The 26643-nt window shown below is 39.3% G+C and overlaps 1 protein-coding gene across 1 annotated transcript in view; it reads left to right on the plus strand.

Annotated features, from left to right (window-relative positions):
* Positions 1-1994: 1994 nt before the first annotated feature.
* The window catches only part of LOC108696370 (complement C1q tumor necrosis factor-related protein 7), a 38557-nt gene continuing 13908 nt past the window's right edge, over positions 1995-26643 (plus strand). The window contains exon 1 of the mRNA XM_018225677.2: positions 1995-2610. The gene's annotated coding sequence lies outside the window, so the exon portion shown is untranslated. The remainder of the gene's footprint in view (positions 2611-26643) is intronic.

Genomic DNA, 26643 nt, shown 5'->3' on the forward strand with positions numbered 1-26643 from the left:
AGTTTCTTTACAAAATTTTTGCACATATTACATAAATTACTTATGTGCAGTGGCCCAATCATATTGCTGTGGGGCCCGCTAACTAGTCATTCCACTGCTGAAAAGTTCTCTTTCATATAACTCTGTAAATAGATCCCAATATTAATAATATATATGTTGGTACTATAATAATTAGGTAAAAGAAATAGTTAAAATGATTAATGTGCTTATAAGTCATTCAGTTCTTTGGGGGTCAGTGGAATTTGCTCCTGCCACAATTCTCTACACTTCGCTTGATGCGCAAGTTCTGTAAACATCTGCATAAATAAGCACGTTTATAGACCAGTCAAGAACGTTTTTGCGGAAGTTACATAAATAAGTAAGTTTTAACGTAACTTAATAAGGAATACAAATTGCATATTTTTTGCGACACAGCCGGGTCCCTTCACTGGAAGATTTCTAACTGGCAGCCCGTTAGCCTTTACGCATTTGATCCTGACTCCAAATATTTGACCAATTTATTTGATCAAAGTTGAGAACAAGCTCCAGAACTTGTATTAAATTGTTAGCACTATGGGACATAATTATCAAAAGATGAACATAGAGCTTACTACTGTTCACCAGGGGAATATTCCCCAGGTCTCTATTCACTTCTACAGCTTATTTAAGGGAATATTTATCAACGAGTGAGCATATAGCCAACTCTGTTTTCACCCGTCGATAAATATGCCCAACATACACAAATGAATAGTGAGCTTGGGTGTTTCCCCTCTGGAGAAAAGTGGTGAACTCTATATTTACCCCTTTATAAGTATGCCTCTAATATGCCATACAAGAGAGCTGGGAAGTTCCCCTCTGGTTAACTAGATTCCATCTTTGAAAAATATGCTCCTAATGTATTTAAAGGACAAAGTTGGCTACAGGGGGTCACCATCTTGTAACTTTGTTATACATCTTTGCAAGACTAAGACTGTGCACATGCTCAGTGTGGTCTGGGCTGCTTAGGGATCGTCATAAACAAAGCTGCTTGAGTTCTGCATGGCTGGGAAGTAAGGCGGGGGCTCCCCCTGCTGTTCATAAGTATGATTGTTTCCCTGCTCAGCAGTTGGGGACCGTCTGACAATTCCTATCCACAGCAGTAAATGAAGGGAGAATTTCACTGCATACAGTCAGGTTTCTTATAAAGACGGTACACATTTTTTAATTAAAGTATTTTGGAGATAGGTTTCCTTTTCATTACAGAAAGTAAAAATGGGATTTTATTTTTTGCCTTTACATGCCCTTTAAAAGTCTGCTGCCTTAATCAGTCACTAGAGGACCTGACTGCAATGGCCAACTGCATCCCACCACCAACCACATCCATCCAACCCATCCAACCTCCCTCTGTCACTGCTGCAAAACATCCCCCCTCATTCACAAGTGCTTCTCAGAACCCAAAATGAGTACAGCAGCACTGTTGATTGGGAAACAGCTAGTACAGAGACAATGTATACCCTTAGTCCCACATAAAGGCTCCAATCTAGAACAGTTATGTCCAGATTTGGTTGATCCATTCTGCCTGATTTGGTTAATGAATGGCAAGTTAGAGGGAGGAGTCAGAGTCGGAGGTACAATACACTGAGGAGTCGAAGTCAGAGTTGAAGGATTTATGTACTGACTTCACAGCCCTGGGTGCAACAATAGGGAAAATAGACCTTGTGGCTTCTGGGGGGTCCCTAGAAATTTCACAGTCACTGTCAGACTTCTCTCTGTTGCTTGATCTGGTGCCCGCTACTAAAATGAAGCCCATAAGAAGTCCAAAGAAAACAACTGAACAGCGGTAATAACCCCTGTGTTTTATCATGGAAAACTGCACATTTGTCTGGGGGACATGCCCCTTCATCAGGTAGACACCATACAATTACAGATCCTATTATTATTGTAATTATAATTAGTTCACACAGTTGTATTTGAACATGATCATTATCCGGATCTGTACAAGGGAAATGGAACTGGAAGAAGGGGTTTATCCCTATTGTTCTGCCTCCCATGGTCCCAGGAATGTAGAAGACCAAAGGACCCCTGATTGTTTTTGGGACAAAAGGATCATCTTTGTGGCGCAATCCATTAAAATATTAGCCGAGGAGGACAAATCCAGTTCAGATTCTCCCCTTGAATCTCCCCCAGCTGTCAATAAGCTTTGGTAAAATGAGGTGCAAAGCTACAACCCATCCCTGCACAGTGTTATGTGGGGCTGGAAGCTGAGGTATCAGAGCAGAACAAGATAAATGGGCTGCAGATGAAGAGAAGCAAGAGATTTTTTGGAAGTCTCACCCCCATAACCAGAGCCTGAGGCTCTTTCAGTGACAGAGACTAATTCTAATGAGCTGCAGTTGCTTGAGGCTGAGGAACTTGGCAAGTGTCAGGGAGAAGGAGTGGGGATTTGAGCTGAAGGGAAGCTCCATCCTCTGCATGTTTCACTCCACATTTGCTCTGACCATGAGAAGGGCTTTCTGCTGCAATAGTTCACAGGATTTAAAGCGTTTTTAGACCTCCCTTTATTTAAGTCTTCTCTTTGCCTACTGGAACTTATGGGACAGTCTGGAGACAGGATCTTACATGGTACATCTCATGACACAATCCCACGATAAGGTAAGATCATGTTTCTATAATAAAAATATAGCCTATTTCTATTGAGGATTCCAGATTTGCTGAACTACACCTCCCATGATTCCATGTCAGTGAAACGCTGGCAGTTGTAGTTCAGCCACATCCAGAAGCCAGTTGCACACCCCTGCCCTGTAATTATATTAGCAATTCTTAGTTATATATGATGGGCATGGAAAGGAGAAAGCACAGAACAAAGTTTTAAATATACAGTACACACAGAAACCTAGGGGCTTATCTGGGAATTCCCTGAGATATTTCAGATTCAAGAACACATTGAGAGAATTGCAAGTTTAGAAAAATCTACGTCTGTACTTTACACTAACACCGGGGTATCAGTAGGGGGTCCTATCTACACTCTCCTAAGCAGTTTGTTAAAATTCTTATTATTTTAAATAGGTGGTTCACATTTGAGTTAACTTTTATTATTTTATAGAATGGCTAATTCTAAGCCACATTTCAAATGGCCTTCATTATTTATTTATTTTTTATAATTTTTTTAATTATTTGTCTTCTCCTTCTGACCCCATCTAAAAAAAACAAACATACATATTTATTATTATTGCTATTTTTTATTACTCATCTTTCTATTCAGACCTCTTACTATTCATATGCCAGTCTCTTATTCAAATCAATGCAGGGTTGCTAGGGTAATTTGGGCCCTAGCAACCATATGGCTGAAATTGCAAACTGAATCGCTGCTGAATAAAAAGCTGCTTAGCTCAAAAACTACAAATAATAAAAAATGAAAGTCAATTGCAAATTGTCTCAGAATATCACTCTCTACATCATACTAAAAGTTTGATCAAATGTGAACAACCCCTTTAAGAGAAGGGAAATGGTATTGTTCAACTCTTGGCTCAGTTCTGCTCATTAGGGACAACTGCACTGGATCAAGACAAGTTTCGTTGTCTTGGGTATCATGTATACTTTTTGTTAAAGCAACACAGACAAGAAAACATTTACATGACACTTGGAGTGAGATGGCAAACAAAAACGTCAGTTTTGGTTCTAAGACACAAACACAGGTGTCTCAGTTATATAGAACTGTAGATGATGATGACTGTAACATGTATAACATGTGTAAGGGCCCCAAAGCAGCTGTAACAGGCACCAGAGAGTAGCCAGTACCATTAGGGAAGTTTTATGGATGAACAGAAAGTATAAAGCAATATTATTGAGATAGTTTGTATTGCTATAGACATACAGTATATACCATATATTTATGGTATCTGCATGATGTAATACGTCAGTCTGTACCAACCACATTTTTTCTAATATATTGTCATAAAATTACTTCTTTAATGGTGACTGATATGTAGCTTTTTATGGCTGTTTCAGTACAATTAATAGGTGATATTGCAACTCCCACTTATATGAACGAATACACAGAGGTAGAAAAGTCATGTTTGGTTGGCGCTGCAAGTCAGCCTATCACACATTATCTGCCTTCTAGCACTGTCCTGTGCACTTGATGGAATCTATATCTCTGGCACACTGTAGGAAAGGGGAGTGGTATCAGTCCTCGGCCACTCAGAGATCTAGTTACCCGACCAATCACAGGGACGGACTGAGATGGGCAAGACGCCAACTGGTTATTTTAAGAAGACTTTACAAGAAAATAGAGAGTAACTACATTGGGGAAATATTCATGTTCCATGTGCAAGGAATTTACAAATAATTGAGTATGACAAACAAGTAGCATGGTTGGGCACAAGGAGGGCAATATCAAGACCCAGAATCATAATTAGCTCTTATTCTGACTCCATTTAGACTGGCTGTATGTGTATGTATGACTTTCATAGTGTAGTGAAAATAGAGTGACAAATGATGGACAAATTGGGGAAACAGGACAACCTCTAGACATTTTGGTGAAATTAAGGAAAGACACCGGAAAATGTGTGAATGCTTAAGAGGGACGGGTGACTGGGGTACAGAGCAAAACGAAGTACTCCAGCACACGTATTCTGCTTAAGGGTTACTACCCGTGTTTAATGTCAAGCCAAAAAAGGTTACAACGTTTTGGTACGCCCCCGAAACCTTTTTTGGTTTAGGGCAAGAAAAAACTTTGGCTGGTTACAAACCAGTACAAACCAGCCAAAGGCCCAAAAAGTAGCCCAAATCCGTACCTTGGCTAGTTTGTACTTTCAAAACCCACCTGAGCTTTAAATTACTAGCCCAAGTTGGCTGGAAAACCACCAACCTGGCAACCCTGAGTAGTAGTTACACCCAAAAGCCCTGCCATTCCACCCTCCACCTGAAGGTGATCCAAACTCAGTCTGCATGCATCCCCCCCTCCTCCACACACACACTTGATTGGCAAGACAACATCAGCCTGCTCAATCCACACCACCCACCCACCTCTCACACGGCCTCAATTGCCTCCCCTCTTGTTTCCCCTTGGTGCAACCATCCCGCCCAAACTTGCACCTTAAAACACATGCCTCTTCTGCCTATACTTAATTCCAGCACAGCTTTTAGTGCAGAGAGTTGTACTTCAACAACAACTAAAGGGCCGCCGATTAATTATAGTTTTAGTAATACTATCTTCTGCTATACCAGCCAACCCTCCCCATGGCCCCGTTACTTTAGGGGCCCAGCCTATTGCAAATAGAGACACAACACTGAACGATACATATTAAAATAAACTGCTTGGGTTACAGTTGTGCAATGGCAAATTGGATGTCTCCTTTTTTAGTCAGGCTGGAAGTATTACTTCCAGCCTGAAGTATTACTATAGTATTAAATAACAAAATAACCTAAACCCATACTGTTCCACCAATTCAAGGGGAAACAAATTGCGGTGTATAGACGTGTAAAGTAATGCTATACCATATTTCTGTCTGGAAGGCAATATATCTCTAAGAAATCAGAATGATCTGACTGTGATGTAAGTGTTGCTTGGCACAGCGAAACCCTCAAATTTTATTTTCGTTTCTTTAACATGATAATGGTTATTTCAAGAACTGACTTTTTTTTTTTTAATGCACTGCTGCCATTTCCTTAAATGGAAGGATCGTCTTCTCAATAACATGATCTCTTGGCCTCCATAATATCTGAGCCAGTTTCCAGTCTGAGGTAACCCATATGTTTGTTGTGAGACTGCATTTGGTATTTAAAAGAAAACTAAAGCCTAAAAATGTATGGCTAAAAATGCCATTTTTTATATACTGAACTTATTACACCAGCCTAAAGTTTCAGCTTGTCAATAGCAGCAATGATCCAGGACTTCAAACTTGTCACAGGGGGTCACCATCTTGGAAAGTGTCTGTGACACTCACATGCTCAGTGGGCTCTGAGCAGCTGTTGAGAAGCTAAGCTTAGGGCTCGTCACTAATTATCCAGCAGAAAATGAGGTTGGTCTGTAATATAAGCTGATGCTACAGGGCTAACTAGAGAGGTACATTTCCTGAAGAAAATGTGAGTGGTGCTTGCCGTGGCAAAACTCAGGCCCAAATCTGATTGGCTGTTGTTGCCCAGCCCCTTTTTTTCCTAATTGTGAACCACAGTCACTCAGTGACTAACATACCAAAGTTTGGGAATGCTGTCATTTAATGTGTAAAAATGGCAGCATTTCTATTTTTTTCTATTGAAAATCAATTAATGAAATTTGATTGGTTGTTGGTGGCTCCGCCCACTTTTTCTAAACTTGAAGTGGAAACCCCCAGCGACCACATTTGTGATATTCAAGGTCCCTGACATCAATACTGAGAGAATGGCAGCCTTCTTAATTTTTCCCATTAAAACCAATCAAAGAAATCTGATTGGTTGGTTTTGGCTCCACCCACTTTTCTTAATTTTAATCCCAGTCCCCCAGTGACCAACTGTGCCAACTTTGAGGAGGCTGCCATTAACCGTCTAAGAGCGGCAGCAGTTTAAAATTTTCCTATTTAATTGAATGGCTGAAATTTGATTGGCTGTTGTAGACTCCGCCCACTTTTTGTAAATTTTGGCTGCAGTCACCCAGTGACCCACGGTGCCAAGTTTGGGAGCTCTGGCTTTATTACTGTGAGAATTACAGCTGTTTACATTTTCTCATTGAAGTCAATAGGGAAAATCTGATTGGTTGTTTGCGGCTCCGCTCACTTTTTTGGGTCCCCAAAATAGGACAGAAAAGTCACAACACCCCATTCCCAAATAAGCTGAACGGTTTGACACCTCATTCATGGGTCTGCGACAAACTAATTATTCGATAAATTCCCCATTATAAGTCAATGGGGCAAATTTGGGGACCTCTCCTGCCCCGGGGGTAAAACTTATACCCTCGTGTGGGGTATCATCTGACACAGGTCGCAAACCTCTTCAAATGTGGTAAATTTAACGTTTCTACAAGATTCCCTCTCTACGCTAGAATCCGTCAAAAGTTGGCCTCAATGTTAATCTATGGGACTTTTCGGGGTGGTTAATTGCCCCCGCAAGGGGCAATTAACCACCCACCCCTTAGAAAAGTCATACCACCCCATTCCCGATTAAGCCGCACGATTTGACACCTCATTCATGGGTCTAGGACAAACGGTGCGGGACTAGTTACGCGCCAAACTTTCATACGGAAGAAGAATAAAAATAAGTTTGCAAGATAACAGTAGTGATGCTTTGCTTCGCAAGCACCACTAATTATTAAATTCTGATGCTAATTGCACTGGTTTCTGTGCTGCCATGTAGTAAGTATCTGTATTAATTACTAATCAGCCTTATATTGTGACATTTCTATTTTATGTGTACTGTATATTGTGAGTGGGTCCCTAAGCTCAGTGAGTGACAGCAGCACAGAGCATGTGCAGTGAATCAGCAGAAAAGAAGATGGGGAGCTACTGGGGCATCTTTGGAAACACAGGGCTGTGGTTGCCTTGGGCTGGTACAGAAGCACAAAACATAATGTAAAACATTTCTAGCTACTTCTTTAGTTAAGCTTTAGTTGTCCTTTATGCAGAACAGCTCTGTTTATTTAAGCCACATATCTACTTTAATTTATAGAGTTTAATCACTAACTGGTCACCTAGGAATTCACCCTAGAACATGTCTAGGCTCTCATTAATTTAAAGGAAAACTATTAACTGTGCACAAAAACCAGCAGATAATATTTGTCCTTTCATTGGCTGATACAGCCTGTGATGCATAAGTGCCTTTGGTTGGTGTGTGAGCACAGTGCACAAGGCTTTGTTGATATGAAACAATGTTTTTATATATAAGCTGCTTTATGTGATATATTTTTGTATACATGTAATACATTCAGCAACTGAACCATACACACACTCGGTGCCTCATTTATTCATCGTTTTGCAATTGCAAAGCGTGTTTTTCGTCAGCTCTTTTCATTTGCAAACTGAAGTCTGTGGAGGAATGTCTGGAATGAACGCAAGTTCTCTGGAGCATAAGAAATGCTGGCTTAGCTTGAGTACCTTAGGTTTTTCCTTTCTGGCTTCAATATGACTGTACCCTTGTCATTCTAGCAGAACCTCTATGTTTTCCTCAGCTCTTATCTTGGTTCATAGAGTATCATTTCCTATTTGGTGTAAGATTTGGAGCATTTGTCAGAATGATGCAATTCTATTATTGTCTCTTGTCAACTTTATTATCGGTTATCACTGCAGTTTCAAGGAAGGAAGATAGGAAGTTTTTTGTTTAGTGGTACACTATATGCATAAGCTGTTGCTACAGGGCTGATTATTAAATTCTGATGCTAATTGCACTGGTTTCTGTGCTGCCATGTAGTAATTATCTGTATTAATTACTAATCAGCCTTATATTGTGACATTTCTATTCTATGTGTACTGTATATTGTGAGTGGGTCCCTAAGCTCAGTAAGTGACAGCAGCACAGAGCATGTGCAGTGAATCAGCAGAAAAGAAGATGGGGAGCTACTGGGGCATCTTTGGAGACACCGATCTTTACTGCTAAAGGGCTGTGGTTGCCTTGGGCTGGTACAGAAGCACAAAACATAATGTACAAAATTTTTAGCTACTTCTTTAGTTAAGCTTTAGTTCTCCTTTAAGCAACATCTATCAGCAGGGCCAGAACCAGGGGGAAGGCAAAAAAGGCATCTGCCTATGGTACAAAGGTGACAGGCATTACACACATACCTCTTCTGACTGCCGACCCCTAGAAAGAGCTCTGGGTGAGTTGGCTGCAGGAGGGGCACCTTTCCAACTTGGCCCAGCACTGCCCATTCATGCTGACACACAGGTGCTCCCCCATCATAAAATGACATTCTTGACAGTTCATACTTTGTTGCAATAGTTTAGGGAATGCCCTTTTCTGTTTTAGTACAAACATTTACCCAAGTCCCAACAAAATGGGTTGGCAAGAAGACTTGATTGACCTTCATAAAGCCTTGACCTCAATCCAACAGAATACTAGTGGGATAAGTTGGAACATCAATAGGAGCCAGGCCTGATCCCCAACATGAGCATCCAACCTTTTACCTATGAATGGAGCAAATCCCACCAACGTTCCCTCATCTAGTGAAAACCTTCCCGTCAGAGCAGGGGACAAATGTTGTTTAAGCAGCAAAGTGAGGGTCAACTTCCTGTTAATACCCTTATTTTTTGGCGATGTTTGGCAGGTAGGTATACACATACATTGGCCATAGAATGTATACTGTGGTGTTTATTTTGTTAAATTATTTAGTGGGTGTTGTAGAAGTGTCGTAGAGTCATTATCTATGCATATAAGCTATGCAGATAGGATGGCAATGGTAGCAGCTTAATAAAAATGAGATACTGCGAGGATTTCAGTAATTCTAATGTAGAGTGCAAAAGTTATTTTGTCTACTTACAGTGCTACGCAATATGTCGGTGAAATATAAATACATGTTAAATACTGAGATGCAGAACATGTAAAACACTCATATAGTAAGGTTGCTCAAGTTTCAACGTACAAGACAATCTTTTTTACATTCATGTTGATGCGTATTTTCGCCCCTAATCTAGCAATGAATGATGATTTCATTTTATAAAGCAATTATTAATCCCAGATGTCGTTTCTTACTCTTAACCAAAAGCCTGAACATCATTCCACTAATCTGCATAGAATTATTTTGAAAAAGAATTGCTGTTTTTGTGCAAAACTAACAGAACACACTGTTCTGATTAAACAGGTAAAGAATCCCGGAGGGAGAATGTTTCAGAATCCATTGGGGCGTCTGCTCAGTATATAAGTCTGGGTCCAGTATCACTGTTTCCTATTGATTTTTCATCATCCTGCCCATTAATCACCCAGGATCTATTGCTGGTCACTACAATTCCCTGACACTCAGTAAATCTTACTGGAATCCTACACCTGAGCTGACATGGGAGGGGATACTTAGCCATACAAGACAGGAGGGGGATTGCATGTAGACACAGGACACCACCAGTACCTGAGCTGCTAAACAGAACATATACAATATTTTTCAATATACAATATCCCAACATTTGAAAAATAGAAAGAGGGACAAAAGAAATGTGCCAAGCATTTTATTGCCACACCTCCTAAATACCACATCCATTTTCCAAAATTTGGCAGGTTATGGAAAGTCTGAACACAGTTTTAGGGCCATGTTTTAGGTGTTATTACTAATGAAGGTGAATAGCCCTTTAAGCTTCATCGCAGAAAAGACTGAAATCGTTACAATTGTATCTTTGCTTATCTTTAATTGTTACGAATGTATCTAAGTGCAGGCAAGTATTCTGGGCTCTCTGCCAAAAACCTCTGATTTAATTACAGAAACATTGCATCTTTTTCCTACCAGTTCAGTGCAGGAGATCAAAGAGAAACTCAGGACATTTCAGTAAGAAACAAAGAAAGGCTAGGGTCAAACGTGGTAGAAATAAGCCTTCTGAAATCCGCAGGCTGATTTCAGGCACAACCGCTAGCCAAATCTTCTTGTCTGCTAGAATCCGAAAGCCTTGCGTTGGCTTCATCGCAAACAGACTCAGAGAATTTCAGCTCAAAATCCAAAGTCTTGAATTTCTTCGCTGAAATCTGCCGAATCTGTTCATGGCAGAGCCAACACAAGGTTTCCCGACATGAGTAGACAAGAAGATTCGGCTAGCGGTAAGGCCTGTGGATTTCGGCAAGCTAATTTCTGCCCTGTCTGGCCCTAGCCTTAAATGGGACAGTTGGGAGGAATGGCTATTTGCTCATGTATTTACGTTGCAGGGCAACCCTTTTGAAATAAAAAATAACAAAAGTGATACCTTTATTGGCTAACTACTATAATCATAGCAAGCTTTCAGAATGTTTTAGTTCCTTTTTCAAGCTGAATTTCAAGTTGACGTAATCAGCTTGAAAAAGGAACTAAAATGTTCTGAAAGCTTGCTATGATTATATTAGTTAGCCAATAAAGGTATCACCTTTATACCACTTTTGTTATTTTTTATTTCAAAAGGGTTGCCCTGTAACATTTTTACTGGCTAACATTGTACAGCAACTTAACCTCATGTATTTACTAAACTGAATGTGCCTCTGGAAGGACTGTTTGGGGGAAAGGAATCACTGACTGAGTGTTAATGTAAAATCATTTGTATATTTACAGTTCTCTAATCTGGCACAGCTGGTTCTGTACAAGTTTAGTGATGTTCTCACTGTAAGCATGTTATAGGAATAATTATACTAAGGAATATCAATCACTCTGGAATTAAACTCACGCCCCATAACAGGCATTTATACCTGGGGCCTGGCAGCCCTGTCCTTTACACTCGGTGCCCACCAGTGCTCCCTACATTACACATCTGAATAGTGCACAAGTTGGAAGCTGATAAGTGGAAACCTATGTGCATTTCTCCTCCAAAGCTCCAGGAATATAGCCAAAGCAGGTAGCACTTTATTCAGGTGGAAAGTGCAGGTCCTTGTTCCATACTGGAAAAAGGACCTACGCCTCTGCAGCTATTTTCATTTTCATCATTTTTTATTGGGTTTTCCAAAGCATACAAGAATTTACGTTTTAACAGATCATGTTAAAGGGCATGTAAAGGCAAAAAAATAAAATCCCATTTTTACTTTCTTTAATGAAAAAGAAATCTATCTCCAATATACTTTAATTAAAAAATGTACACCGTTTTTATAAGAAACCTGACTGTTTGCAGTGAAATTCTCCCTTTATTTACTGCTGTGGATAGGAATTGTCAGATGGTCCCTAACTGCTCTGCAGGGAAACAATCATATTTATGAACAGCAGGGGGAGCCCCCGCCTTACTTCCCAGCCATGCAGAACTCAAGCAGCTTTGTTTATGATGATCCCTAAGCAGCCCAGACCACACTGAGCATGTGCACAGTCTTAGTCTTGCAAAGATGTTTAACAAAGTTACAAGATGGTGACCCCCTGTAGCCAACTTTGAAAGCCTAAATTATTTCTTTGATTAGGCTTGTGTTGCAGTAAGTTCATGTTTATATTTAGTATACAAAATACAGCATTTCTAGTCTTATTCTATTTTAGACTTTACATGCCCTTTAAGCATGATAAGATTACATAAATACATATGTTTAATTGAATACAAAATTAAGTTCAAGATCATATTGGGGTTAGATTTACAATGTTTACTCGAAGTAAAATAATGGCGATCAATGTTTAAAAGGGCATAAACTGTTTACTTTCAACTTTGAGAAAATAAAGTCTCTTAATTTTTGCCAGATTTGGATAATATGAAAAGAGCTCCAAAGGTAATGGAAACGGTTTACATTTTCCTGTTTGCATTGGGGCAAAACGATAACTGACCCAAGCCTTTATAGGAATAATGTTGAGGAAGTGTTGAGCTCTGGGTGGGGGATGATTTCACATAAAAGGTAATTTCACCATCTCAAAGCCGTATCAGAAAGGGGTTGTTTTTGGAGCAGCTGTTTTTTGCACTTTGCACTTTGACCCTGCACCATGTATGATAAGTGACCCCTATTCCCCTACGATGTCAGGATTGGCAAGTTCATATGAACATTAAAGCTTGTACACACATAGGCCCTGTACTGTTTACCTACCAGGAGCAGGTGGTAAATCCAGGGTTCCCTTGGCATCTGCCAACTAAATTCTAAATACCATTATTGACAGTGCAGGGTCTGTTGCTGCTACTACTGACATGAGATTTAATAGGCAACAGTCTGTGATTAGACTGGAATGACTTGAAAACATTGTTTTGACCACTACCGTTTTGCTCTAACGGATTTGACTCTTGGATTTAAAAAATATATATGATGCTTTCTACTCCTATTGATAAGGACTTAATTAACCCTTTCAATTAAAGGGGTTGTTCACCTTCGAACAACTAGTTGTTTTCAGATAGATCACCAGAAATAACGACTTTTTCCAATTACTTTCTATTTTCTATGTGGAACCGTTTTTCTAATATTAAAATGTAAAGTGTCATTTTTCACTTTCTAAATCAGCTATGAGAGGGGGGTCGCCGACCCTGTAAACTCTTCTAAATTGATACACTTGGGGGCACATTTACTAAGGGTCGAATTTCGAAGTGAAAAAAACTTCGAAATTCGACCATCAAATTGCAGTAGTTCGATATTCGAAGTCGAAGTTTTTTTCGATCGAATATGGGCATATTCGATCGAAGTAAAATAATTCGAATGATCGATTAAATCCTTCGATTGGAAAGATTTAATCGATTGATCGAACGATTTTAAAAAAAAAAAACTTTGACTTCTAAAAACTTAGCCAACTGTTGGCTATAGGTTCTAGGAGGTCCCTATAGGCTAACATAGCAATTCGGCAGGTTTAAGGTGGCGAAGTCGAAGTTTTTTTTAAAGACACAGTACTTCGATTTTCGAATGGTCGAATATTCGAAGTTTTTCTCTTCGAATCTAAGTCGAAGTAGAATTTTGCCTATTCGATGATCGAAGTACCCAAAAAATTACTTTGAAATTCGAAGTTTTTGAATTCGAAAATTCACTTCAACCCTTAGTAAATGGGCTCCATATATGATACATTTCTGATCTTTGTCCCTGCTGAGCAGAATCTCTGAGTTTCTGAGGCAGCTGCTAGAATTGATACAATAGTTGCTAATACTCCAGAGATGCTGCTGAGAAATGTATCAACTCAATGTTGCAAAATTGTAACAGTTCAGAGTCTGCGCCTGAATTACTGAGCTGCCAGACTCAAACACCAGAGACACCAACATTCAACTTTAAACTTAGATTTTGGAAAAACACTAAAAAATAAATAATGGAAAGTAATTGAAAAAAGTCTTTTTTTCTGGGGAAACTGAAAAAAGTGTTTGGAAGGTGAACAACCTCTATAAGTACTTTTATGCTGAGGCTATAGATTCTCTATAATTCAGCAGTATTCAGCACCAAAAGGGTTAGTTCCTTGCATGGTACTGCTAGAGTTAATACCTCTGCCTAAGATGTAGCAGGTTTCAATAAAAAAAATGAATGATTCCATCTTTTTGAGTCTTCTTTGCCAATTACGGCCCATAATGTCACCACTGTTACCATTATCTTACTTATATGTTTAGTAAATATTTCACAGGCAATAAAATAATGTTTCTCCTAGGGTTTGACAAAGGATCTGTTAGTGATTTTTACTAGATGATATCATAAAGAGTATGGGAAGAAAATTCATGAAAAATTAACTACGAGCTTAACTGATGAAATATAAGATCTAAACGGACAAAGCCGCTGGGCATTACATCCATATGAAATAATGAGGTTTGTGCAATGAACAACAGCTGCTGGGTTGAACTAGAGATGGAGTTAGGTTTTGGTGAGGAACTTGATATTTCCCTCTCCAGTCCTCCACTCAAGCTATTTTACTGTAACCAAAGAAACGCTTTGATTTCCAACATACTTCAATAACAAATGACTTGCTTGAACTACTGGGGATTTTCCCAGTTTATAGTAACGTAGTTAGAAGCTCTTGATTCCTGGTGCCACCATCCCGACCAATACTTGTGTCTCCATGTGACTATGGCTGTCTCTATGTCCTGCAGGACAGGATCATGTACTTTCGGGTGATGGTTAGCAGGTAATTGTAAAGGACATGCATTTCCGCCACCCAAATCCATTCTCTGTTATAGTCACTTTACCACTTCACCAGTAGTCAGGAGAATCTGTTGCTGGTATAAAAGGCTAAGTCATCCAAGCTCCTTTTGGAACCAAGTTCATTTACTTTGGAATCTAAAAAAAAAAGCTGTTGTTGCTTGGCATTTATATAATACAGGTATGGGATCTGTTATCCAGAAACTCGTTATCCAGAAGACTCCGAAGGCTGGCTCCCGTAGACTCCATAGTATCCAAATTTTAAAAAAGTATTTCCTTTTTCTCTGTAATAATAAAACAGTACCTTGTACTTGATCCCAACTAAGGGGTAAATTTATCAAAGAGTGAAGTTCCGCCACTAGAGTGAAATTCCGCAGCTTTCAATTAATTTCTATGGGATTTTGAAAGGGGTATTTATCAATGGGTGAAAGTGAACGTTCACCGTTTGATAAATACGCTTATAAAAATCCCATAGAAATGAATGGAGAGTGGCGGAATTTCACTCTAGTGGCGGAACTTCACTATTAACTTCGCTCTTTGATAAATATACCCCTGTGATGTAATTAATCCCTAAACTATGAAAATCAAAAAAAAATGTTCAAAAAACCGAACGGCCGAACAATCCGATTACGATGCGCAATGGGCTCCGGCGGGATCGGTCGGGTCAAAATCAACCCTGACCAATCGTCCAAACGACCGATCTCCGCCGGACAAAATATGTCGGCACAGGCCACACACAATCCGAAAATCTTACAAATCCTCGATTCGTACGATAGGATCTGTGTGTCTATGGCCACCTTAAGAGAAATACAGAGTATAGGAATACAGAGTGTAGGAATAATCAACATGATGTAAAACTACCAGTATATTCAAAGAAAACACATACCTCCCAATATTTTGTAAGTAAAACGAGGGATGGTAATCAGGGGCCACACCCCCTAATTACCATGTTCAATTGCCAGGTTATGAAAGTTTGAAAATATTTCTCCTTGTCTAAACTGTTTTTTTTTGTGTCTCAAAATGGTTACGAAGTATCTTATTTGCACCTGTTAGCTGTTCTGTGCTCTCTGCTAAAAGCCAATTAAGTTGGCTGTTCAGTGCAGAGAAAATAAGGATTTTCAAGGACAAATGAGGGACTGCAGGTTGAGCTGTAAAAGAGGGACTATCCCTCCGAAAAAGGGACAGTTGGGAGGTATGAAAACACACTACTAGATATAAAGAAAAGGATGTCCCCATACTTCCCCTTCTGATTGTAATTTATGCAGAATGTAAATTGCAATTTTTGTCAGTGAACTGCCTGTAGATAAAGGAGATATTTCCATATACAGCCAGGGGCGTAACTATAGAGGAAGCAGACCCTGCGGCTGCAGGGGGGCCCAGGAGGTATAGGGGCCCCATGAGGCCCTAATTCATATACAATTTCAATAAATATTGGAGAAACAAGTCAACCTCTAAACATTTTGGGTGCCTGAAAAATAATTTGCTGTGGGGCCCAGTAATATCTAGTTACGCCACTGTATACAGCTCTCCTTCTCACATGGTAGAACCTGAGCGGTTGCTTTCCATATGGCAATCATTACATGTAAACTCCATAATTCTAGGGAAGAACCAGAATGATTCACCTAATCCTGTAAGAGTAATGTAGCATGTTCCTGGCACAGATTCCTCGTCTCTTATCCAAAACACCACAAAGCCAGACGTGCAATGTTCACATGTAAGAACTCTAGTATTAATGTGCGATTTCTAGGAATGTTATGGAGAGGGGAAACAATCATTTGAAATTTAACAGTCTCTTGTGTTGCCATTATAAATGTGACAATAGAAAAAGAATTACAGCGTAATGAAAGCAGCAAATAATTTGGCACTGCATTTATTTCCTAACCCAATATAGAGCACCAAGGCCTCATATTGAGAATAGCTCAGTGAGTGGTCCCAGGGGGAATAATCACATAATCTGACCTCATATCTCTATGTATGTTTTCCCACTGGTGATTTATTTTATTGCTGGTGGCAAAGCACCTTGGGAAGATTTGTTACCCGCAGTAGCACAGATTTTTTAAACATGGGATCTCCCTGTGTGCCATTAGCCTAACTGCCTACATGTGGCCTCTATATATGAGGTATTCTAACTTTTTTGTTCACGCTTACCTTCTATGTACAAGATATAAGGGGTCAATTACAACTGCAAGTGCAGTTGTGTTTGTGCAAATTTCCTTCAAAACCTGTTCCTTGTATTTCTGTATAGTTGCACTGCAGCCACTACCTTCCTCCTGGATCATGTTCTAAATCAAGTGCTGCTGTGCCAATAGACACAGGGAACCCTTGAGCTACTGCCACCCTTGGACCAAGCGGTAGCTTCAGGGATCCCTCGGTGCCCTGCATTCTCTATGCTTGTTCCCATGCTCCTCTGGGGATTGCAAACTCCAGTTTGAATGTTCTATATAGCATATATTAGAGCGGTAATAGTTGCTGTAGATGGTTAAAATTGGAGCAGACTTTAGTCCCATTATTCACTTCACTATTTGGTATGTAGCAAAGTTACTGTTATGTTTATAGATTTATAGGTGCAAGACTGTCTTTGAAATGCACCCAGGCATCTCTGCGCATTAGTGCCTGGCCAGGTAGATGGTGCCTATAGTAACAGTGGGATAATAGTCTCTGGGAAGGGAGTGTGACTGTGGGATAGCAGGTATAGTAGGGAGAGATGGTGTCTATAGTAACAGTGGGATAATAGTCTCTGGGAAGGGAGTGTGACTGTGGGATAGCAGGTATAGTAGGGAGAGATGGTGCCTATAGTAACAGTGGATAATAGTCTCTGGGAAAGGAGTGTGACTGTGGGATAGCAGGTATAGTAGGGAGAGATGGTGCCTATAGTAACAGTGGGTATAATAGTCTCTGGGAAGGGAGTGTGACTGTGGGATAGCAGGTATAGTAGGGAGAGATGGTGCCTATAGTAGCAGTGAGTATAATAGTCTCTGGGAAGGGAGTGTGACTGTGGGATAGCAGGTATAGTAGGGAGAGATGGTGCCTATAGTAACAGTGGGATAATAGTCTCTGGGAAGGGAGTGTGACTGTGGGATAGCAGGTATAATAGGGAGAGATGGTGCCTAAAGTAACAGTGGATAATAGTCTCTGGGAAGGGAGTGTGACTGTGGGATAGCAGGTATAGTAGGGAGAGATGGTGCCTATAGTAACAGTGGGATAATAGTATCTGGGAAGGGAGTGTGACTGTGGGATAGCAGGTATAGTAGGGAGAGATGGTGCCTATAGTAACAGTGGATAATAGTCTCTGGGAAGGGAGTGTGACTGTGGGATAGCAGGTATAGTAGGGAGAAATGGTGTCTATAGTAACAGTGGGATAATAGTCTCTGGGAAGGGACTGTATGCATTACGTATATTTTATAACTCTTCCTTTGTTATATCAGTGATGAAACACTTTTTTCCCTGGCAAAATGAAGTCAGTGACTTCTCAGAGTGAAGTCGCGTTACACGTCTCTAGAGGTGCAGACGGAGAGGGAGGTTTTCTTGACACATCTGCCCTTACTATAACTCATTCTATACAGCTGGGGAAACATTTTTAAGCTTTTTCTTTAAAGAAAAAAATTGGTTGGATACCAGAATATAAATATACACAATTATTTATTGGTTTCAGATGTGTATGTGCTGCACCGTATATTGCGGAGGATTCCACACTTTTCACTATTTCAGCATAATCATTTCGCACAGATGTTTGAATATTGTTCAGGACTTGCTTTGTCTATATAACGCTAATGGGAACTGTATACAATGTAATGGAAAGTTTAGGCAAATGTTTATTTATTGCTCAGTCTACAAAAAGTCTGAATTAAGATAATTCAAAAATGATTTTGTTTTGTACAGAGACATGTATACGGGGCCGATTCACTAAGGGTCGAATATCGAGGGTTAATTAACCCTCGATATTCGACTAGGAACTAAAATCCTTTGACTTCAAATATCAAAGGATAGTTGGATCGAAGGATAATTCCTTCAATCAAACGATTAAATCCTTCGAATCGAAAGATTCGAAGGATTTAAATCCAAGGATCGAAGGAATATCCTTCGATCAAAAAAAGTTAGCCAAGCCTATGGGGACCTTCCCCATAGGCTAACATTGACTTCGGTAGCTTTTAGATGGCAAACTAGGGGGTCGAAGTTTTTTTTAAAGAGACAGTACTTCGACTATCAAATGGTTTGAATAGTCAAACGATTTTTAGTTCGAATCCTTCGATTCGAAGTCGTTGTCATAGTCGAAGGTCGAAGTAGCCCATTCGATGGTCGAAGTAGCCCAAAAAAAACGTCGAAATTCGAAGTTTTTTAACTTCGAATCCTTCACTCGAAGTTAGTGAATTGGACCCCAAATGTCAGTAGGGCTGCCATTATGTGATCCAAATTAGGGGTAACTATCCCTGCAAAGTCCCCTTGTGCAGCACTTATAGGCAAGAAGTATGGGGGGGGGTATCAGATATAGAAGAGCAACATGGTGACATCTTTGTTCCTGTACTGTAACCCTTCAGCTATTTCTTCTAACTCCTGGCGTGTAAAGCTTGAGGGGTACAGGGAGTAAATCTAAAGTAACAGATGTAGGATCATAGGTTGGATGGTTTTATTTTATATAAATAACGGGACTTCAGACAATATGTCTTAGCTACAAAAACATCCTGAGTGCTCCATGCATCTTAGTGGCAGAATAAGTCTGAAAAATAATGACAACTGGGTCTGTGTCAAAGTGCAACTGCGCAAATCTTGATGCATTTGCAGTAAAAAGGCGCCTCTTAAAAATAAAAAATGCAGCTCTTAAAGTTGTAAGATGAAAATTTGACTCTTCTAGTGCAGAGAGAGCAGTTGCGATGGAGTTCGGCTAGATATCTCTCACATAGGCTGTCGGGGAGGACACATACATGGGCAGATAAGCAGGCAACTAAAGGTGGCCATACACGTAGAGATCTGCTCGTTTGACGATTTCTCCAAATGAGCTGATTTCCCCCCAATATGCCCACATTGAGGTGGGCAATTTTGGGTTGATCCGATCGTGGGCCCTAGGGCCCAATGATCAGATTATAATGCTGCCAATATGGGCGGTCGGATCGCGGGACCACATCTACGAACAGATGTGGCCACGATTTTTAACCCTGTCCGATTGAGGGAAGCCCGTCGGAGGGCCACACGCATGTACCGATAAGATGCTGATTCGCTCTGTCGGCAGCTTTTATTGGCCGGTGTATGTCCAGCTTTGGTCTGAAGGGGCCAAACTGACAGCTTAAAAGGATTCTGTCATGATTTTTAAGGTACAGATTTTTAAGGTACTGTGTACATTGCAGAAGTAATTAATTCTACCATTTAAATTTCAATTCTTGAACCAATAAATGTATTTTTTGAGTTGTAATATTGGAGTGTAGGCAGCCATCTCTGGTCATTATACCTGATCCCATGCTGTCAGAAACCTCACCGTGGAACAGCACCTCGCAGTGGAACTGCTTTCAGACAGACTATTGTTTCTCTTACTCAATGTAACTGAAGGAGTCACCACTTGGGTTAGCTGGAGTTGGATTTTTAAGTGTTGTTCTCATATCTATTACTAAGTGGGGCATTTTTAGAAATGCAGGTGTCAGGGAGCTGTTATTTGTTTGCCTTTCCATTATTCTGCTGCTGGGGGGGGGGATGGGGGTGATAACTCCAATTTGCAGTGCAGCAGTAAGAGCAGAGACACACGTGGAGATTAGGGGAGATTAGTTGCCCAGCAACAAATTGCCTCTTCTTCGGGTGACTAATCTCCCCACAATGCCGATGTCGCTCGGAACAATTAGTTTTCCGAAATTGACTGAAGTTTCCTCGTGAGGCATCCCACCGGTGATTTAATCTAGCCGGCAGGAAGCCAGTTCGGGGAGATTAATTGACCAAAGAAGAGACGATTTGTTGCCGGGTGACTAAATCTCCCCAAATCTCCATGTTTGTCTCTGCCCTAAAGAAGGGCTAAATTTTAACAGAGCACAAGTCACATGACTGGGGGTACCTGGGAAACTAACAGCATTTCAAAAGAAAAGGAAAAAAATCTGTTTGCTCTTTTGGAAAACTTATTTCAATGCAGGAGGGCTTTATTAACTGGTGCATTTTGTAAAAAAAACTTTTTCCCATGACAGAATTCCTTTTATTCTGCCCGTGTATGGCCAGCTTTATTTTATACCCTGTGGTCAATTCCCATCTTTTATCTGTCTGTCTATATTTTGCCTTTAAAATACACCAAAAGGAAACTCATTTCTTACATTAAGGGGCACATTTACTAAGCTCTAGTGAAGGATTCGAAGTAAAAAAACTTTGAATTTCTAAGTTTTTTTTGGGTACTTCGACCATCGAATAGGCTACTACGACCTTCGACTATGACTTCGATTTCGATTCCAACGATTCGAACTAAAAATCGTTCGACTATTCGACCATTCTATAGTCCAACTACTGTCTCTTTAAAAAAAACTTCGACTACATACTTCAGTAGTTTAAACCTACCGAGGTACAATGTTAGCCTATGGGGACCCATTACTTTGCTAAGGTTTTTTGATCGAAGGAAAATCCTTCGATCGATGGATTAAAATTCTTCGAATCGTTCGATTCAAAGGTTTTTATCGCTCGATCGAACGATTTTTCCTTCGATCGACCGATCGTAGGATTTGCGGTAAATCCTTCGACTTCAATATTCGAAGTCGAAGGATTTTACCTCAAGGGTCAAATTCGAGGGTTAATTAACCCTCGATATTCGACCCTTAGTAAATGTGCCACTAAGAAGAAAGTTCTATTGAATTAAACAGAGGTGATCGTAGCATTTGTACTGAAAGGAGTAGTATCCTAAATATTCAGCTGAAGATTCTGTTCCTTATTAATCTGAAGAGAGTTTCAGACTTTTTCCATTAACCCCCAAACCCCACAGTTCCAATTTTATTTGAAGTGGAACTTTGATGTAAGAGCCCTATAGAGATAATAATATGCTGCATCTTATTACACAATTTCCACTGCGGGACTTTGGAAGCAGCCAAGGGACCACTGGAGCTTGTTTCCAGAATATCCTTTGATGTAATCTATAGATATCATGTCAACTTTCAGTTTCACCATCTGGAATTAAAGTGGAGAGGCCTCTCTGTGCTGGGCAGCTGCTCCTCTGCACAAGTGACACTATTCAAGTCACACATGAGGAAGCCATAAAAATTTGGCAACTGGAACTCTCAGGAAATCTGCATTGCCCGGGAGCCAAGAAAGAAAACTATCAAAAATGTAAATTCCATTTCAATTTGGCAAAGTTTAGCTGATGTGTATGCAAATGTTTATACAAAGGCTTAATGATATTGTGGCCATAAATAGCAGAAAATTGCCAAATAAACATAGGGACCTATTAAGAAACTTCAAACTGGAAAAGGATTGCCAGGAATTTGAATTTTATCAAATATATCATATGCAAATTAGGGCTGGGAAGGGGAAAACATTTTTTATTTTCTGTGACATGGTTTGTGACAAAAAGTCATGTGATTTCCCTCCTCGCCCCTAATCTGCATATGCAAATAAGGATTTGGATTCGGTTCGGCCTGGCAGAAGGATTCAGCCGAATCTGAATCCTGCTGATAACGGCAGAATCTTGGCTGAATCCCGAAGTGAATCCTGGATTCGGTGCATCCCTACTTTGAGCAGGCAAATAAAGTTTCATTATATAGAATTCAGCTCCCCAATGTAAGTTGCATGTTGGGTGGGTTCAATAATCATATGTGGGGGATTTAGTGATCTAGGAAACCATTCCACACGTATGGAGTAAAATCAAAATTCCAGCTTTATTTCAATAATCAGACACATATTTTCATTGCTTAAACGAATCATTATAAAATATATTTATGTATTGATAAATCTGTACTTCGACTATCGAATAGGCTACTACGACCTTTGACTTTGATTCGAACGATTCAAAGTAAAAATTGTTCGACTATTCGACCATTCAACAATTCGATAATTGAAGTACGGTCTCTTTAAAAACTTTGAATTAATACTTTGCCAAATTAAAGCTACCGAAGTGCAATGTTAGCCTACGGGGACCTTCTACAGCACTTTTCGAATTTTTTTGGAATTAATAGAAATCCTTCAATCGATTGCTAAAAAACGTTTGAATCGTTTGTTCTAACTATTTAATCGTTCGATCGAACTATTTCTATTCAATCATTCGATCGATCGAATACGCTAAAAATCCTTCGACTTCGATATTCGAAGTCGAAGGAATTCAATTCGAGGGTCGAATTTCGAAGTTTTTTTAACTTCGAAATTCGACTCTTAGTAAATCTGTCCCTAAGTGTGGCATATTAAACAATCTTGCCAAACTGGAATATGTATTTAAGTAAATATTACCCTTTTACATTTTTTTCCCTTGAGCCACCATTTCGTGTTGATCTGTGTGCTGTCTCAGAGATCACTGACCAGAAATACTATGAGCTCTAGAAGAAGCGTGGAAGCAAAAGATAGAACTTTGTCCATTTATTGGCTCATGTGATCTTATATGTATGGTTTGTTTACTTTGTTTGTGTGCACTTTGAATCATAGGATCCCAGGGGGTGGCCCTTAGTTCTTAAAATGACAATATTTTATTTAGTATTATCCAATGGCATATACTAATTAACAAAGTATATTATTATGAAAATGGATTATTTAGATGAAATATGGTTTTACATATAAATAAACTGTTTTATGCAATATATTTTTTATAGAGACCTACATTGTTCAGGGGTATAGTTTTCCTTTAATCAAAGCACACTTTAAGGATCCAGACCAAGTTAGTCTGATTACAGATTGGCTTTTTGGTGCAGACTGGGTTTACAATGCTTTATGTCCATGATTGGGCATTCGTTGGCTATTGGTGAGAATCTGGCAGTTGCTAGAGATTGCCCATGTTTTAGACATTCATTCAAACTTATATAGGGAAATATTTAAACCCCAAAATGGGCTAGTGGCAGAACTACCTGGGAGCATGTTGTGTTTAGGAGCATATATCCAGGATCCAGGGGAGTGGCGAATTTGCACCAACACATAGCTGTATTACCTCTATAGGGACTACATAACCTCCATCACCAAGAACTTAAGGCTATAGGATGCCCAAGAAAACAATCGTTGCATGATGTGGAGGGTAATTTGAAAACCATGGAACGTAACTGGCATTGGTATGCGTTGGATCAGGAAGAGTGGAGAAGTGTTGTGGTGGAGGCCAGGGTTCTGCAAGGGTAGTTGAGCCACAGGGTAAGGCAAAACTACCTGCAGTCCCATTGCATTAGAGCCCAGAATCTTAAAAGTCCACTGGGACGGGGACAAATGTTCTTACCAAAATGAATAAAATCTGAAATACTCCTTTCTCCATGTCCCACTTGTTATGCCAAATACGGAACTGGCATTACGACTATGTATAAATATATAAGGGGATCATATAATAATCTCTCTAATGCTTTATTTACCAGTAGGTCTTTCCAGCTGACACAAGGTCACCCATTCCGATTAAAAGAAATTTCCCCCCCTCTGAGGCAAATTGGAGAGGCTTCGAATGGGTTTTTGCCTTCCTCTGGATCAAATGGCAGATAGGTAGTTAATAAAAAAAAATAAAAAAAAATAAAAAGGTTGAACTCGATGGACATTTGTCTTTTTTCAACCTTACTTACTATGTTACTATGTTACTATTAAAGGCCACCCATGTACTCAGGAAATATTTGTTCATCATCCTGGATTTCTTCTGCTGCATAAGATTGCAAATGCAAGCCAGTGTGTGAGTGTATGTGTATGTGCATCAGCCAATAGATACAGTAGGAGTATTCAAATATTTAGGGGCCGATTCATGAAGCTCGAGTGAAGGATTCGAAGTAAAAAAACTTCGAATTTCGAAGTGTTTTTTGGGCTACTTCGACCATCGAATGGGCTACTTCGACCTTCGACTACGACTACGACTACGAATCGAAGGATTCGAACTAAAAATCGTTCGACTATTCGACCATTCGAAAGTCGAAGTACTGTCTCTTTAAAAAAAACTTCGACCCCCTACTTCGGCAGCTAAAAGCTACCGAAGTCAATGTTAGCCTATGGGGAAGGTCCCCATAGGCTTGCCTACGTTTTTTTGATCGAAGGATATTCCTTCGATCGTTGGATTTAAATCCTTCGAATCGTTCGATTTGAAGGATTTAATCGTTCGATCGAAGGAATAATCCTTCGATCGTTCGATCGCAGCATTTGCGCTAAATCCTTCGACTTCAATATTCGAAGTCGAAGGATTTTAGTTCCTAGTCGAATATCGAGGGTTAATTAACCCTCGATATTCGATCCTTAATACATCTGCCCCTAAAAGTCAGTGGGCGAGTAGGAGAGTTGGAATATGTGTTGGCATGTATGTGATTGTGAGTATGTTCGAGTATGTATGACTATGAGTGTCATCTCCTATAGACTCCATTTTATCCAAATAATCAAAATTTTTAAAAACAATTTCCTTTTTCTCTGTAATACTCATATAGAACCTTGTATTTGATCTGAACTAAGATATAATTAATTCTTATTGGAAGCAAAACCAGCCTATTGGGTTTCTTTAATGTTTAAATTATTTACTAGTAGACTTAAGGTATGAAGATCCAAATTAAGAAAATTATTTTTATCCAGTAAACCCCAGGTCCCAAACCTGTATATGAACATGTATTTTTGTTTGTTAAATTACTGTAACAATTGTTTGAGTGTGATTGTTAGAGTTTAGGTGCAGGCCATTATGGGGCTGATTTACTAACATTCAAATTTCTATTTTTTTCATGAATCATATTTTTCTCTAAACATTTGTGGTTTTTATTTCCCTAGAACTCAAAAATTTGAGATTGGTTAAGTGTAAAAACCACAAAAAACTCTAATACAAACCTTCTTCAAGTAAAAACAGTCGATTGAAGCGTCACTGAGCTTATTGGACATATTTTTTTACCATTTAGACTTTTAGATGTTTTCTGGGGTTTTTTTCCGCTTGTAATTGTACGAAAAGCTTGAATTTTTAGAGGTTTTAGAGATATTTGTGTTTTGAGGGTTTCTTTGGATTGTTCAGCATTTTCTTCTCTTTGTACTTTGAATATTGAGTTCTTTCAATAACTTTCATGGCATTCATGGTTTTTCTTAGAGAAATATGGTGGAATGTAATATTGGTCACTAGCGCAAAAATCAGTCGCAAATTAATTCGCAATGCAAATAAATGTTTGCAAAGCTAAAAATTTTGCTGTTGCGAACAATTTACCCCTAACACAACAGTAAGCTATCATTTGCGAATTTTGTAGCTGGTGATAGTGTGCAATGTATGTAATAAAATTTCGCAATCGCAAACCTTTTTTTGTGACAAAATATTTAACTAAACTGCAGAGACTATGTTAAAGGTTCGCAATGCGCAATTAAGATTCACAATGCAATAAAAGCCTAATTGCAGAATATTACATTGCGACATGTGAATTTTTATTCGCAAAGTTTTGCTCTCTGCAAAACATTTCCCCATAGAGTTTAATCATAGTTTTAAAAAGCTCTAATACCACTAAAATTGAACCTTTAATAAATGGGCCTTTATGAGTGTGCGGATGAAAGAGAGATTTAATAGTAAGAGAGTGTGTTAAACTGAGGGTTGATAAATGTGAGTGTGTGCACAAAGGTCACATTTCTTATTGCTTTTATAATAATGTTAGCTATGAAGGTTGCTTTTCTACTAAAAATGCTGTTGGTCCCCCTTTTCTGAGAGATTAATGGCAGGTCTTGAACTTGGACTTGGACCTTTAATAAGAAAATCTGGCATAAAGTAATTTAAGAATATTTAAGAATTTGTGTCATTATTTTATTACATCTCTTATGGGAGCTTTTATTTTGCTTTATGAGTCTTGTCTATAATCTATTTCCCTTTTAATAAACAAGATATTTCATAACACGATACCAAGCAATTATTTTTGCAGACTGCAGAGAAACAGGCAGACTGGATTTTTTTTTTATATATCTGCATTCGGTATTTATTGGTATAAACTGGAAAACATTGTTAATAAT

The sequence above is a fragment of the Xenopus laevis genome, chromosome 1L (assembly GCF_017654675.1).
Source record: "Xenopus laevis strain J_2021 chromosome 1L, Xenopus_laevis_v10.1, whole genome shotgun sequence".
Classification (NCBI taxonomy): Eukaryota; Metazoa; Chordata; class Amphibia; order Anura; family Pipidae; genus Xenopus; species Xenopus laevis.